General features: G+C 37.4%; 1 pseudogene; it reads right to left on the bottom strand.

The window, feature by feature from the left end:
• Positions 1–4,699: 4,699 nt before the first annotated feature.
• On the bottom strand, positions 4,700–5,683 carry LOC112410747 (dystrobrevin beta pseudogene; annotated as a pseudogene).
• Between the last annotated feature and the right edge of the window lie 11,209 nt (positions 5,684–16,892).

Raw genomic sequence — 16,892 nt, 5'->3', positions numbered from 1 at the left:
AAAAGATTACTAAACTTAAAATAGTAAGGTTTCAGCCTGGAGGGGTGGGAGGGGGAGAGTGGGAGGGAGGGAGACGCAAGAGGGAAGACACATGGGAGCACATGTATATGTATAGCTGATTCACTTTGTTATAAATCAGAAACTAACACACCATTGTAAAGCAATTATACCCCAATAAAGATGTTAAAAAAAAAAAAAAAATAGTAAGGTTAATCACTTTTATTCATCAAAGATTAATTTTTAAATTAAAGACATTTCAAAACTAAGTTACAAACTGGAAAAAGACATTCACCATACACACAACTAGATCAATATCAAGAAGAATATATAAGCACAAATATCCCAAAAGAAAAACTGCCAAAGGAATAAACAGAGAAGTTCAAGATTACTGGTCTTCAGGGAAATGCAAATAAAGACCACACTTAAATAGCATTTTATAAGCATTCTACTGGCAAAATGAGAAATTCTGTTCAAAGTGTAGGAGAGATGTGGGTCAACAGAATCTGCTATACATTGCTAGTAGTAAATAGAAGTTTGAAACCACTATGCAGCCACTATGAAACCATTCTGACATTTCCTCCTAAAGTCGAACACTCATATATGCTATGGTCTAGCTATTCAACATCTAGATACATATCTAAGAGAAACTCTTGAATATTGATAGGAGACATATGTAAGAATATTCATAGAAATGCTGTTCTCATAATAGCAAAAAAACCTCATTTCTTCTAAATGGGAAAAATGGAAGAATAAACTGTGCTATATTCCCACAATGGAATATTTTACAGGTAGTCAATATGAATAAGCTACAGTGAAATATCATATATAGTAAATCTTAGTGCCACTATAGTTAGTGGGTAGAGTCCAAAAGGACTGAATAAAGAGTGATACCTCTTTTACAAAGTTAAAACATAAAAAAAAATATTTCTGCCTATATATATATACATAGATGTGTGCAAATTATATACTTGGGAAATAATGAAATGATAAACATAAAATTCAGAATGTTGGTACATCACATAAGAAGACTAAATATTTAGATGTAGGTCAAGATCCTGGCATTGTGTTTTGATTGAAGGGTTTAGGCATTTTGTTACATTATTTAAAATAACTTGGTAAATAGCTATTTGCATATAAGTTGAAGAGCTTAAAAATAAGATATTGAATGTCCTTTTACATATTGAAAGGTGAATAGCAAAGTTCAGGCCATATGATTTTTACTTTCAAACTTTTATAAATGTTTACATATTAATGAGAAACTGCTATGTATAAAACTAAGAAGTTTTAAAATGTTAAATTATTCTCACTCAATATTCTCAGAATCATTAAGCATTTAAATCAGACATGCAGATTAAAATGAGGGAGAATTAAGATTTTTTCAAAATAATTTTAAAGAAGGCAAAGACTTATCTACATATAAGATATCTTGGTGCTTATTTCCAAAAATTCCAACAGAGAATATGACAAGTTTACTTAATGTTATTAAAACATGTTATTAAAAAATGTATTCTCAAGATATAACAAATTCCTTATTATTTTGGGATACTTTGTTTAGAATGATAAAATGTCATTTTGGACTTAGGTTAGGAGAACTCTATTCCTAGCCATCTATGAGGTTCATTATAACTAGGTCTAGTCAAAGTTATTCTACTGTTGGTGGCAGGGGAGGAACCCTACTGAAAAACATGTAGGCCAAGGGTTGGCAAACTATATCCTAATGGTAAAATCCAGCCTGCCACCTCTTTTTGTACAGCCCACTATTTAAGAATGGTTTTACATTTTTAAATTATTGAAAAAAAATCAAAATAAGAATAATTTTTTGTGATGCTGTAGGATATTTAAATTTCAGGGTCTGTAAATAAATTTTTGTTGGCTCATAGCCATCTCTGTTCATTTACCAATTTTTTATGGCTGCTTTTCTGCTGTTATGGAATAGCTGTGACAGAGACAGTATGGCCTGCAAAGCCCAAAATCTTTACTCTCTGACTCTTTACAGAAAAAGTTTGTCTATTCCTGATCTAGAGGATTCACGTTTTAGATACTGTACATAGAAAATGTTAATTTTTTTTCTTTTTGGCCATGCCCCGCAGCTTGCGGGATCTTAGTTCCCCAACTAGGGACTGAACCCGGGCCCCAGCAGTGAAAGCATCAAGTCCTAACCACTGGACTTCCAGGGAATGAGCAGAAAATGTTAATTTTTAATTGAGCGTTTCTAGGACAAAACAGATGTCATTGAAAAGAATAAAGTTACCCTATTATTTGTTTGTGGAATGCCATTTTATTCCTTAAATTGCTGAGCTTCTATATCAGGGCCTCTTAGCCACCATCATGCTTCATGCTTTATAACTACGATGAGGGCTTGTTCCTAGGATTCTTTTGTTTTGTTTTGTTTTTTTAATAGTATCATGTGGCTTTTTTTTTCTATAATAAAGGCAAATGAATGGATCAGTGACTAGAAGAATAAGAAATTATACTGCTAGTTACTTAGATAAAATATTAAACGAAAACTTTTGGAAAAATCAAAATAAACTTCCAAACACCAACACTAGACATATCAAATCTACAATGTAAATTCATATAGAAGCTGGTTAAATGCACGCTAAATTCATCTGTTGTGAACACAGAGAAACATTCATTCAACATATTAGTACAGATACAGTGGACAATCTTCAAAAAATTACTACTTAACTGATTACACATCTTTTTGCTAAGTGGAAACTTCTTTACTCACATCAGCCTCAAAATTCACTGATATCTTCCTCAAAGAACAAGGGTATTGCACATAGTCCTAATCTTGAAAACAAGTTATACTCACAACACACACACACACGTATACTGCTAAAAGGCCTTACCAGTATGCATCTACTACATAATGTATATACTCGTCAAAATTCAAAACTGATACATTTATGATACCAGCTTCAAAATTATGCATGCTGATAATACTTGATTTTTCCCAAAATCTTAAGTCACTATAACCAAAATGAACTAATAAAGTAGAAAAAAATAAAGCTGAAATAAAAATAACAATGAATAGAAATAAGACTTACTTCACAAGAGTGTTGTGAAGTTTAAACAGAAATATAAGAATTCACTTGTGATTTCTGTACCTTCAATTTATGTATGTTACAGAGCAATGGAAAAATTCAACAGAGTTTTTCACGTGAAAAACTGCTCTGTAAATCAGAAAGCAATATTCAAACAGTCATTTATCTTTAAATAAACGTACAATTCCCATTTCTATAAGGGTTATAAATTAGCTAAAGGAGCAAGTTCAAACTAAGCTGAAAAACAAGTTCATCTCCTAGCCCCAATATCTAGGATGAGGATTTTCAGTAGATACATTCCAGAGAATCCAATCATTATGAAAGGTAATAGGCAGCAACTAACACAACAATGTAAAGCAATCATACTCCAATAAAGATGTTTAAAAAAATTAAAAAAAATAAGTAAATAAATTTAAAAAAAGGTAATAGGGCAAAGAACTACCTCAGTGTAAAGAGTTAGACTCTAACCAAAAACAGTTGAAAATGTTAACAAGTCAATTAACACAGTGGGATACTTGTACTTTAAGAAAAAGTAACTATTTGAAAATCTATAAATTCTCCCGAGTCAATGAAAAAGAGAAGAAACTACTAAGTGTTTTTTTTTTTCCTTTGCTTGTTTAAAAAATGTAAAATAATGACACCTCAACCAAAAACAAACTACTGGAATTTACAACACAACAATACCCAGGATAGGATGTTCAGTTTAACAAAATTATATGGTTTAACTGTAACTGAAAAGCTATCTGATAAAAAAATTATATCTAAGACATTGTCAGAAATGTAGGAAGTAAAGTATACACTTGATTAAAGTTTGGTTTTTGTTTTTAACTAATCCCTGATATGAACTTACTTGCTTTCTTCTTGATTGACTTTTAAGAAGGTTAACTAGGAAAAAGAAAAAAAAAAGAGAGGAAAACCCCCCGCTTATCAAAGCTTTCTAGTACTTAAACTCCAGTAAGATGAACAGGCCTGAGAACTTAGATCCTGAATTATACTTATGACTCTGTATTTTTCTACCTTCTAGTAAACTAACCAACAAAAACTAAAGTAAAAGGTTTTAAAACAAGGCTCTAGAAACTGTTTGGAAATAAAAGTATGACATTTTTAAAACTCTGGAAATAAACTGAGAGAAGAGAAGGAAAAATGATTGGTGCTGAACTTATTACATGATTTATAAACACCACAGAAAAATCAGACATTAAGCTCCACCCAAATGTTGTTATTTAAAAGACTATTTTAGAAAGTAAAGACATCCACGTGACAATTGTAAAATACAGTATTTCCCCAACTTGAGAGGCAAAAATTTAACTTCATTTCATGCAGCTTTCTTTGCAACACTTAAACCCTATAAGCACGAAGTAAACTTGCTTGAAAAAAAGAACTTTAAATGTTCCTTAAAGCTCAGAGAGTTAAGTCTTTTGGGGTGGGGGTGGTACCCCTGGTACAATTTTAAAACAAGAAGACACCTTTCACTTGGAAAGCGAGCACTGTCACATTCCAATTTACTGAATAAAAGGGACCTTGTCAAATGTCATCGTAACTCCATCTCCCCATACTTTAAAAACTCTGCTTTTCAAACCAAGTGATGAAACACAACGTATCTGCAAGCCCCGTCATAAATGTAAGTGTTAATATTTCATGACACTACACCCTTACTTACGGTAGGCACCTATGAGGAAACTGGCCCTAGTGTTGTTACCGGTGAAACAGACGAACCGTTGGGGACACAGACTGAGACACAAAGCAGTTACCCAGGATGGATGCTCCTTCACCTGGTGTTGGTTGCCCTGAGGGACACTGGCATGGCCACACAAAGAGCAATTTTGGCAGAGCTGGGGGTGTGGCAACTGCCGACATGGGTACCAGAAACCCATCCCACGCTCTAACCAGGAATAGGAACACTCCGCCTCACACCGGAAGCTGGAGCACTCCACGGGATGGCAGACCTCCTCCGTGTGGGCAAGCCTATGCTTGAGAGGTAGCCAGACAAGGCCCCGGGGAGGAGGATCAGCCATTGTTGTGTCTAAAGGCATACTCAGCATTCTCTTTTTCGGCTGTGGAAAACAGGTGCAGGCTGAGTGCTCTGTGTAACCACAAGATGGCCCTTCAAAGACAGCTGCTGGGAACTTTAGAGCTTCCTTCAGAAACTGGTCAGACCTGCTAAATAGCATTAAGCCACTGGAATCTGACGTCTGGGAGAAAACATATCTCAGCTTGCCCAGCATTTTCCCACCACACATGCTAACACAGCTTTAACAGAAAATACCATCAACTTGCCTCGGGCCTCACTGTCACAGCAGCAATCACGAAGTCGAGGAGGAGCTGAGGGGCTGGTCCACGCCGACTCATGAGAAGGAAGGCACGTGCTCCGCTGGCAGTAGATGGATGAGGGTCGGTCCCGAGGCGGGACACACTGATCTCAGGGGATGAGTCCAGTGTATCAAGGCCGTCGTCTCGAAAGGCTTCCAGCATGTTCCAGAGACCAGCAAGATGGAGGCTGCATCGTTTTTTGTACAAATCGTGCTTTGCAATTTGTCAATTCATAGTCATAGGACATCAAAATTGTGATCACGCATTTCTACGAACAGCTGCCTCTTCTCTGCCATGTTACGCTTGCTCCCAGTTTCCTCAATCATCTTCCGGGCCCAGGTCTTTGGGACGCAGCCGCCTTCGCCTCCTCCGGCCTGGCCCTCGCTGAGCTGCACAAGCGGCGAACGTTCTCCGGCGCCTGGCTCTCGGTGCTTCCCGCCCGGCGCGACGGCGCCGGGAGCGCGACAGCATGAAGGGAGCGAGGGGCGCGAGGGGCGTGAGGTCGCGAGGGCGCGAGGGACGTGAGGGGCGCGACGGGCGTGACGGGCCTGAGAGGCCTGAGGGGCGCGAAGGGCGCGGCATCGTGAAGGGCGTGGGGCGGGGTGGGGCGTGAGGTTGCGAAGGCGCGAGGGACGTGAGGGGCGGGACGGGCGCAGGGCGGGCACGCGCCACCTCCGTAGGATTCTGTGTAACGACTTCCGGAGTCAATTTCTCCAGCCCAAATGTTTGTATCAGTTTTTAACTACCTCCCCATCACTCAGGTCGTTGCACAATAAATTTTTCCTTTTTTGGCTATAAAATTACTATCCGACTGTGACCCCATCTCACAATGCAAATCTCTTGTAATCAACTGGCGTTTCCTAGCTCCTCAATGAGAATCTTTATTCAACAACTAGCTCCGTACCTACCTTCAGAAACACACAAATTTTCCTTTTTTCACATCCTTTTACAAAGAATTTATACAATCTAAAAAGTAGGGCTAAAATTATTATCACACTTTTCTTATGGGGTCTTTAACATATATATGATATCATTTGCTGATTTTACTCTAAAGATGACCTAAAGACATTGTTCAGTACACTACAGTTTTCTTTTAATGAAAAACTCCTAAATATTTTACTTCATACTGGAAATAGTTGAGTTTCTACTTAGCACTTCATCTGCTCATGCACACTGTGAAATAAATACCCAATTTTATTGCATTTTGCTTTGACTGCTAGAATGTGTATGGATTCATCTTACCTCTCTTCTGTTAGAAAACTTCTATCATATCTTCTTCCACTTTTTTAATATATTTTATGTATATTTATAAACTACCATGTACATTGCTGGAACAGTCTGTATTATAAATAAGCAATTTATAACATATGTAAAAATAATACATTTACTGTGTGCCAGTAATGTGCTAGGAATTTTCTATAGGTTGTATAAAATTTCTTTTTCGAATACTACTACTACTTATCATATATTCATGGACAAAGTCAAGTTTTGTGAGGCCTAAAGCTCATTTAGGGGACCCTTTCTTATAAAAATAATATTAAAAATATGTTACTTTTGCAAACATTACAAAAAAACAGATCACGTTAACCGATTAGTAGAGCCCCATACAAGGCTTTGGAAGGGGCATATGCAAGTAAGAGGCCCTGACTTAAGCTATGATAGCTTCAGGGTCAATTTACCTCTGCCTATTTTGACTGCTTGTGCTCTGTGAGTCACTTTTCACACACTGTACCATGTAAGGCCAGAACAAGCTTACAGGAAAATTAACTGAGAGAATGTGATGGTTAACTTTATGCATCAGCTTGATGGACAAAGGGATGTCCAAACAGCTGGTAAAACATGATTTCTGGGTGTGTCTGTAAGGGTGTTGCCTGAAAAGATTAATATTTGAAACGGTAGACAACAGAGTAAAGAAGATGGCCCTCACCAGTGCAGGTGGGCATCATCCAATCTGTTGAGGGCCTGAATAGAACAAAAAGAAGGAGGAAGGGCAAATTTGCTCTCTCTGCTTGAGCTGGAACAGCTATCTTCTTCTGCCCTTGCAAATCAGTGCTCCTGGTTTGGGGGCCTTCAGACTCAGACTGGGACTTACACCATTGGCTCCCCTGGTTCTCAGGCCTGTCAGTTTGGACTGGAACCACACTGCCAGCTTTCCTGGGCCTCCAGCTTGCAGATGGCAGATTGTGGGACTTCTCAGCCTTCATAATTGCTGAGCCAATGCCTCATAATCTCATTCTATATATCTGAATATATTCTATTAGCTTTGTTTCTCTAGAGAACCCTGGCTAAAACAGAGAGGTTACAATTATTTTTCAAGGTCAAAGGATTGCTGTGTGGTAGATGTGTATTTGAACACTGTTCTGTTTGAATCTCAAACCCATTTATTGAGTAGCTTATATACCAGGCACTGTGCTAAATGTGGGCATGCTGTGACAAACCAGGCCATCTGTCCTGTTCTTATGAAGTGTTTTATGTAATTATTTGTATTACAGGAGTCGGTCATTCAACACCTTATTTATTCTTTAACCTTCATGTTAAAAAAAAAAAAAGAACAGTTTGACATATATTTTAAAGGTTTCTGTTCACTTAAAAATTAGTGTACAGTTTAAATCTACTGGCTTTGGCTGGAATAGCTGAAACTCTCATTTCCTTTTGTTAATTAATTACAACACAGATTGACATTTTATGGATCTTTGATCATTAAAAATATATAGATAATGGTTCATGAAAGGAAACTATTCTGTTTTCTAAATATATCAACTTCTCAGTCTGATTCAGAAACTGATGACTAGGTTGATCTTTCTTATAGAGTTAACCATTTTTTACAGTCTTGGTCTGAGCACTGCAGAAAGCACGATTAAAGATCTTTAAACATCAAACCTCACATCCTAAATCCTAGTTTTTAGTTTCACTTCAGTGGAGCTCTTACCCCAAATTCCTTGTAAGTAGGACTAAACCTGGAAAGCTAGGAAAGTCAGATTCCTGGATCCACATCCCTTATCACCGACTCAGATTTCTGGAGTAGAGTTGAATTTTAAACCACACTCCTAGGTGATTTTGATGCATGTGGACCACACTTCACAATCTGAAGAGCATAGCTCAAAGATACTAATGAGATCACAATTATTTTGATATTTCAAAATAAAGAACAAAAAATTATTTAAATTTAAAATTATTGAATAGTTGATCTTATAAGGAGGTTGTGGAAACTTTTCATTTCTCTTTCTTTCTGTATATTTCTTCTCTTTTCACGTCCATGTCACCTCTCTTTCCTGGATACCTCTCCTCTGTATATTCTTCTCTCTGTAGTCATTCATTTAATATATCACTGTTCCTTGGAATCCATCCGGATTCTTATATTTCATAACTATTTTTGGACAATCCCATCACTTCTGTGTCTTCAACCACTGCTCATAGGCTAGATCCAAATTTTTATCATATACAGATTTTTTCTGAATTTTCGACTCCCAGCTCTATTCAGTTCTCTAATGGTAATGACTAAATGACTCCAAAGACCTCAAATTCAACATGTCCAAAGTTGAAATTAATGTTGGCCCTCCAACCAGAAAATCTGTCCATTCCTTCTTCTGAGATTTCTATTTCAGCTTTAATTTATACACTACAATGCAGCCATTCACCCAAACCAGATTCCAGGAAGTCATCTTTTTCTCTTCATATCCTCTCACCCATTATGTCAAGTCAATCAAAAAATGCTCTCGATTCTTGTTCTTAAAAAAAAGACAAAAAACCCAAAACACTCATTGTTTCCATACCTCTCTCACACCTTTGTCCAAGGCCTCATAATTTCTCACTGATGTTACTGTAATGGTTTCTTATTTGGGCAAACTTTTTCTGGTGCTGATTTTCCTCAAAACCATTCTCCACACTGCTTCCAGGTGGATCTTTCTAAAATACAATTCTGATCACTTACTCCCTCGCTTAACACTCCTTAACAGACCTCCATTGCTGCCAGGATAAATACAAACCTCTTGGCATGACATGCTCTATGTGCTGTGTACCTGTCTAATGTCATTTCTCACATTCTGCTTCTGACACTCCAATCACACTGAATTCCTGAAAGTCCATATCCAGAATGTACTACATTGCAGAACTTTGTACATTTCTGTCCCCATGACTGTGAATGCCTTTATCCCCTTCTTTGTCCTCTCAACTTTCCTATATTCTTCTCTCTCACTGAATCTGGCTTATGTGCTTAGGCAGTGTTTGAGGATTTCAGGGATAAGCAGGAAAACAGATATGACCTGGCAATAGTACTCATAAGCTTTATTTTGATGGAATGCATGCAGAGGAGGTACCTTCCAGCATCAGAAGCCTGGAGGCTTAAGGGGTGGGAGCCACCATCTAGAAGGGGAGGGGGCAAGACCTCAAGGGCAAGGGGCTCAGAGAGAGCCTTCTACATCTAGAGGATGTGCTCAGCAGCCTGGCAAAGACTCTCTTGGCAGACAGCTCCCAAGGGAAATAGTGGCTTTGTGTTTTTTGTTGTCTTGTGGTTTTATCTTATCTTTGGCTAGCAGGCATTAGGTGCAGTTTTGTGGGATATGAAAGCAGAGAGACTCTAAAAGGCTAAAAATCTGCTTAATTTAGTGATGTTTAACAAGCTAACAACTGGATGGGTAAAAATTTGAGTTTGTCACTGTTGAGCTTTCAGGGAATACATCTCAGTCTGATCTAAAGAAATAAACAAAGGCCAATATATAGGAGCCATCTTTGGCTCATTTGTATGACTGGTGTCTCTATGATGGTGACGCTTTTATCTCACTGCACTATTATTTGTTGTTTGTATATGAGTTCCTTGAGAGCAGACATGAGTTTTTATAATTCCTAATATGGACTTCATAGGACCTAGAGTAGTGTGTGCTACAAGGTGGAACACTAATAAATGTCTGTTTCATGAATAATTATTCATATCATATCCATGTATTTTTTAATTCATCCAGAAGTGTTCCTCCAACTGATTGCTGTAAGAAAGTCTCATCTACCTGGAGACACAATATTTAAGCTAGATTTGTGTTCATGCAGGACTTAGGCAGTCATTTAATTTCAATAACCAAAATCTTCAAACTTGAAGAGAAAGTAATTCATTTCTAAAATATAACTTGCTTACAGAAACATCACATTAAACTCAGAATATATGCCGATAGGCCAAGGACATTTTGTCCAGTTTTCAACCCTGCTGTAGTCTAGGAGAGAAGTTTTAGTAATTTGTAGCTATTTCCCTCAAAGCCTACCGGTGTCAGAGAATATGGGTTCCTGATGCCAGAGTGATTCCATGAAAATTGGTCTGGGCTGTTGATTCATGGAGGGTATTAAGACACATAGCTGAGCAGTTCCCTGTGGTAGGAGGTCAGGGAGATGGAAAGAATGGGTGAGGCTAGAAAAGAAATCCATTGTCTGCCCAGGATAGCAGAGTCAATGAAGGGGACAAACAGTCTCCATATGTACAAAAATCTAAACAAAGAGGATTCCATCATGGATAGACAGAAGAAATTTTAATTAGAAAACTGAACTCAACTGGATTAAATGATTCACAGAAATGACAGGCTCAGCTGAGAAGCCAGCAACTGAAAAGGGTGAAAATAGTGCAAATTTCAGGTGTGATCTGATTCAGGTTCCAGCTTTTACCTCTGATTCATTCAGCTCCTCTCTTGTTCTTGTGTCATCCTCCTTCCCTATGTGTAATAAAATAGTTTTAGCAGTTCCTGTCTTCACTACCATATATCACGCCATTCATAAGGGGAGTGAGCATGTCGGTCCCCAATTTTTCAGAAAAAAAGCCTCAAAATTCCGTCCTTGGATCAGTTTAGGTCATAATGCCAACTCTTAACTAATTTTATTTTTTGTCAAGGAGAGTGAAATGTTCTATTTGGCCTCACCTAGTTCATGGGTTCCACATCAGGAAAATCTATATTTCTCCTTTACATTATGAAATCCTCTATAGAAACCTGGGGCTGTCAAGATGGTCTGGGGGAAAGGCTGAGGGAAGACAACCAGTGGTCCCTACAGAAGATTAGATGAGTGGTCGGGTGGCAGCTCAAGCAAACTAGCCCAAACTTGGCATAGGAGATATTTGTAGTTAGCCTTTGATGTATTTGCCTAGTTTTTATCAGTATTTTAAATGACTGCTCCTCAAAGCAACTTATACTTTTTATCTTTTATCTTGTTTATCATATTCATTTCCTAATCCCCCTTTTTTACGGGTAAACTCCACTTCAAGTCCAGTCTCAGCTCAGATTCAAAATTTGAGTTCTCTGACAAACAAGATCTGGCTTAATTTGGCATGCTATATATATAATAGATACAATAATACACAAAGAAGAACGCATAAGGTATAAAATTTGAACTGTCATCCAAATAGTGGGAATGGCTAGCTCATTTCCAAATTTGAGTTTTCAGTTCATTATTAACGTTCATATCACTTCCTAATCCTTTTTCTCTAAATCTGTAGCTGTTGATCTGTGATTGCTCCCTCCGTCCCTCCCTCTCTCCCTTCCTTCTTCCCCTCCCTCACTCTCCTATTAGAATGTAGTTTCCATCTATCTCATCCATGGGCACATTTCCAGCACTCAGCAAAGTGCCTATTTCAGAGGAGACACTCATTCATATTTGCTAAGCAAGCCCGCTGCATTACCTTTCACACTTTATTATGTTGTGTGTCCTACTTGACCATGGCTATGTACGTAGTGGACCACGATACATTGTACGGGCTATAGTTACGCAACAGAGGAAAGCTCACGTAATGCACAGGGCTGAGACCCATGAGCGTCCTGCTCTTTGCATTTTGTTTTAAACAACTGTCAAGCTTCACTGACATTTATAACTCTCAGATCTGAATAATGCAAATAAGTTCTTCCAGGGAGGGAAATCTTTTGTGAAATGGAAAGTATAATGTAGCTTACCTTAAGTGTTAACAATATAATGAAAATAAATTATCTCAGAAATTGGAAATTTGCATTTGAATTATCAGAAACATTTGCTGAGCTAAATGTCAAGGAAAAAAAAATCTCACAATTATTTTATATTCTGAAGCTAGGAAATATAGCCAAGATTTTATAATCACACACTATTTGATTTTTCTATTCTGTCTTTATCAGTCACGTCACATTTTGTTTCACCATTTTACTGGAACAAATATATGTGAAATCACTATCAACATCTTCCTGACCTTGTTCAGCAGATGAGTACCAAGGAAAAATGGGACCCTGGCTTTCTACATGAAATGAGCTGATTGTAGCTACTTCTATTATGGCAGTTCTTTTTAAGAGGATGTGTCACCAAGTAAAGTCTTGGTAAATTTAAAACAATTGAAATCGTATCAAATATCTTTTCTGACCACAACGCTATGAGACTAGATATCAATTACCGGAAAAACTCTGTAAAAATTACAAACACATGGAGGCTAAACAATACACTACTTAATAACCAAGAGATCACTGAAGAAATCAAAGAGGAAATAAAAAAATACCTAGAAACAAATGACAATGAAAACACAACAACCCAAAACCTATGGGATGCAGCAAAAGCAGTTCTAAGAGGGAAGTTTACAGCAATACAATCCTACCTTAAGAAACAAGAAACATCTCAAATAAATAACCTAACCTTACACCTAAAGCAATTAGAGAAAGAACAAAAAACCCCAAAATTAGCAGAAGGAAAGAAATCATAAAGATCAGATCAGAAGTAAATGAAAAAGAAATGAAGGAAATGATAGCAGAGAGCAAAAGAACTAAAAGCTGGTTCTTTGAGAAGATAAACAAAATTGATAAACCATTAGCCAGACTCATCAAGGTGGACCAGATGGCTTCACAGGAGAATTCTATCAAACATTTAGAGAAGAGCTAACACCTATCGTTCTCAAACTCTTCCAAAATATAGCAGAGGGAGGAACACTCCCAAACTCATTCTATGAGGCCACCATCAAACACGCTGACACCAAAACCAGACAAAGATGTCACAAAAAAGGAAAACTACAGGCCAATATCACTGATGAACAGAGATGCAAAAATCCTCAACAAAATACTAGCAAACAGAATCCAACAGCACCTTAAAAGGATCATACACCATGATCAAGTGGGGTTTATCCCAGGAATGCAAGGAATGTTCAATATAGGCAAATCAATCAATGTGATACACCATATTAACAAATTGAAGGATAAAAACCATATGATCATCTCAATAGATTTGACAAAATTCAACACCCATTTATGATAAAAACCCTCCAGAAAATAGGCATAGAGGGAACTTACCACAACATAATAAAGGCCATATATGACAACTCCACAGCCAACATCATCTTCAGTGGTGAAAAACTGAAATTTCCACTAAGATCAGGAATAAGACAAGGTTGTCCACCCTCACCACTATTATTCAAAATAGTTTTGGAAGTTTTAGCCACAGCAATCAGAGAAGAAAAAGAAATAAAAGGAATCCAAATCAGAAAAGAAGAAGTAAAGCTGTCACTGTTTGCAGATGACATGATACTATACATAGAGAATCCTAAAGATGCTACCAGAAAACTACTAGAGCTAATCAATGAATTTGGTAAAGTAGCAGGATACAAAATTAATGCACAGATCTCTTGCATTCCTATACACTAATGTTGAAAAACCTGAAAGTGAAATTAAGAAAACACTCCCATTTACCACTGCAACAAAAAGAATAAAATACCTAGGAATAAACCTACCTAAGGAGACAAAAAACCTGTATGCAAAAAATTATAACACACTGATGAAAGAAATTAAAGATGATGCAAATAGATGGAGAAATATACCATGTTCTTGGATTGGAAGAATCAACATTGTGAAAATGACTCTACTACCCAAAGCAATCTACAGATTCAATGCAATCCCTATCAAACTACCACTGGCATTTTTCACAGAACTAGAACAAAAAATTTCACAATTTGTATGGAAACACAAAGACCCCAAAGAGCCAAAGCAGTCTTGAGAAAGAAAAGTGGTGCTGGAGGAATCAGGCTCCCTGACTTCAGACTATACTACAAAGCTACGGTCATCCGGACAGTATGGTACTAGCACAAAAACAGAAATATAGATGAATGGAACAGGATAGAAAGCCCAGAGATAAACCCATGCACGTATGGTCACCTTATCTTTGATAAAGGAGGCAAGAATATACAATGGAGAAAAGACAGCCTCTTCAATAAGTGGTGCTGGGAAAACTGGGCAGCTACATGTAAAAGAATGAAATTAGAACACTCCCTAACACCATACACAAAAATAAATTCAAAATGGATTAAAGACCTAAATGTAAATCTAGACACTATAAAACGCTTAGAGGAAGACATAGGCAGAACATTTTATGACATAAATCACAGCAAGATCCTTTTTGACATTCCTAGAAAAATAGAAATAAAAACAAAAATAAACAAATGGGACCTAATGAAACTTCAAAGCTTTTGCACAGCAAAGGAAACCACAAACAAGACAAAAAGACAACACTCAGAATGGGAGAAAATATTTGCAAATGAAGCAACTGACAAAGGATTAATCTCTAAAATTTACAAGCAGATCATTTTAAAAAAAATAAACAACCCAGGGCTTCCCTGGTGGCACAGTGGTTGAGAGTCTGCCTGCCGATGCAGGGGATGCGGGTTCTTGCCCCGGTCCGGGAAGATCCCACATGCCACGGAGTGGCTGAGCCCGTGAGCCATGGCCGCTGAGCCTGCGCGTTCGGAGCCTGTGCTCTACAATGGGAGAGGCCACAGCAGTGAGAGGCCCGCTTACCGCAAAAAAATAATAATAAGAAGAAAATAAACAACCCAATCCAAAAATGGGCAGAAGACCTAAATAGACATTTCTCCAAAGAACATATACAGATTGCCAACAAACACATGAAAGAATGCTCAACATCATTAATCATTAGAGAAATGCAAATCAAAACTGCAATGAGATGTCATCTCACACCAGTCAGAATGGCTATCATCAAAACTTCTACAAACAGTAAATGCTGGAGGGGGTGTGGAGAAAAGGGAACTCTCATACACTGTTGGTGGGAATGTAAATTGATCCAGCCATTATGGAGAACAGTATGGAGGCTCCTTATAAAACTAAAAATAGAACTACCATACGACCCAGCCATCCCACTACTGGGCATATACCCTGAGAAAACCATAATTCAAAAAGAGTCATGTAGCACAATGTTCATTGCAGCTCTATTTACAATAGGCAGGACATGGAAGCAACCTAAGTGTCCATCAACAGACGAATGGATAAAGAAGATGTGGCACATATATACAATGGAATATTACTAATCCATTAAAAAAAACGAAATTGAGTTATTTGTTGTGAGGTGGATGGATGTAGAGTCTGTCATACAGAGTGAAGTAAGTCAGAAAGAGAAAAATAAATACCGTAAGCTAACACATATATATGGAATCTAAAAAGAAAAAAAAAAAGGTCCTGATGAACCTAGGGGCAAGACCGGAATAAAGACGCAGACCTCCTAGAGAATGGATCTGAGGACACAGGGAGGAGGAAGGGTAAACTGGGACAAAGTGAGGGAGTGGTAGTGTATATATGGACACATATACACTACGAAATGTAAAATAGATAGCTAGTGGGAAGCAGTTGCATAGCACAGGGAGATCAGCTTGGTGTTTTGTGACAGCTAGAAGGGTGGGATAGGGAGATTGGGAGGGAGGGAGATGCAAGAGGGAAGAGATATGGAGATATATGTATATGTATAACTGATTCACTTTGTTATAAAGCAGAAACTAACACACCATTGTAAAGCAATTATACTCCAATAAAAATGTTAAGAAAAAGAGGATGTGTCACTCTTTATTGAGTGATAATGAGCTTCATGAATAATGTTCAAATTCATAAAAGATTAATGTCAATAGAGGTAGCTTGATTATATATACCTTTTCCCCATATTTTTGAGATTTCTTGGGATAGTGGAAAATCAAATTTTCTTTTATGAAATATCTCTTCTTTTTTATAATAGAGGAAAACTAAATTCCTCATATAGAATAATATAAATTTGAACGAAGTAAGATATTTCGGTTGGCTGGTAGACAAGCCAATGATAAGGTATTTTAGATATTCCGCCTGAAAGAAATAAGATTGTGAAATAAAAATTCTACCCACATAATAAATTAAGAGAACAAAAGGAAGAATTTTCCCTAATAATTCTAACATGAGCCAAATAAGCTAGTTTGAACCTGAATATATAATTACATTGACTAATGAAAAAGCCACATTATAAATCCCTTTTACCTGTACTGTCTTGTATGCTTAGAATTTAGTCTCGATAATACCATCAGCCATGGAATAAGAATAACAACTGATGTTTGTATAATAATCACATGGATTACAGTTCTTATCTTATTTCATCCTCCCGGCCCTTGGCAATGCAGATAATATTATCCTTTTACTACATACAAAGTGATCGATGATCAGTGATCAGAGACGGTAAAAGACAAGCCTAAAATGACACCAGCATGAATCTGGGAGTCCTGACCATCAGGTATAGGGGTTTTTTTCCCCTCATCGCCCA

The sequence above is a fragment of the Neophocaena asiaeorientalis genome, unplaced genomic scaffold (assembly GCF_003031525.2).
Source record: "Neophocaena asiaeorientalis asiaeorientalis breed wild unplaced genomic scaffold, Neophocaena_asiaeorientalis_V1.1 scaffold166, whole genome shotgun sequence".
Taxonomy (NCBI): domain Eukaryota; kingdom Metazoa; phylum Chordata; class Mammalia; order Artiodactyla; family Phocoenidae; genus Neophocaena; species Neophocaena asiaeorientalis.
The sequence above is the reverse complement of the archived record's forward strand: the minus strand, read 5'-3'. Positions and strand labels throughout refer to the sequence as shown.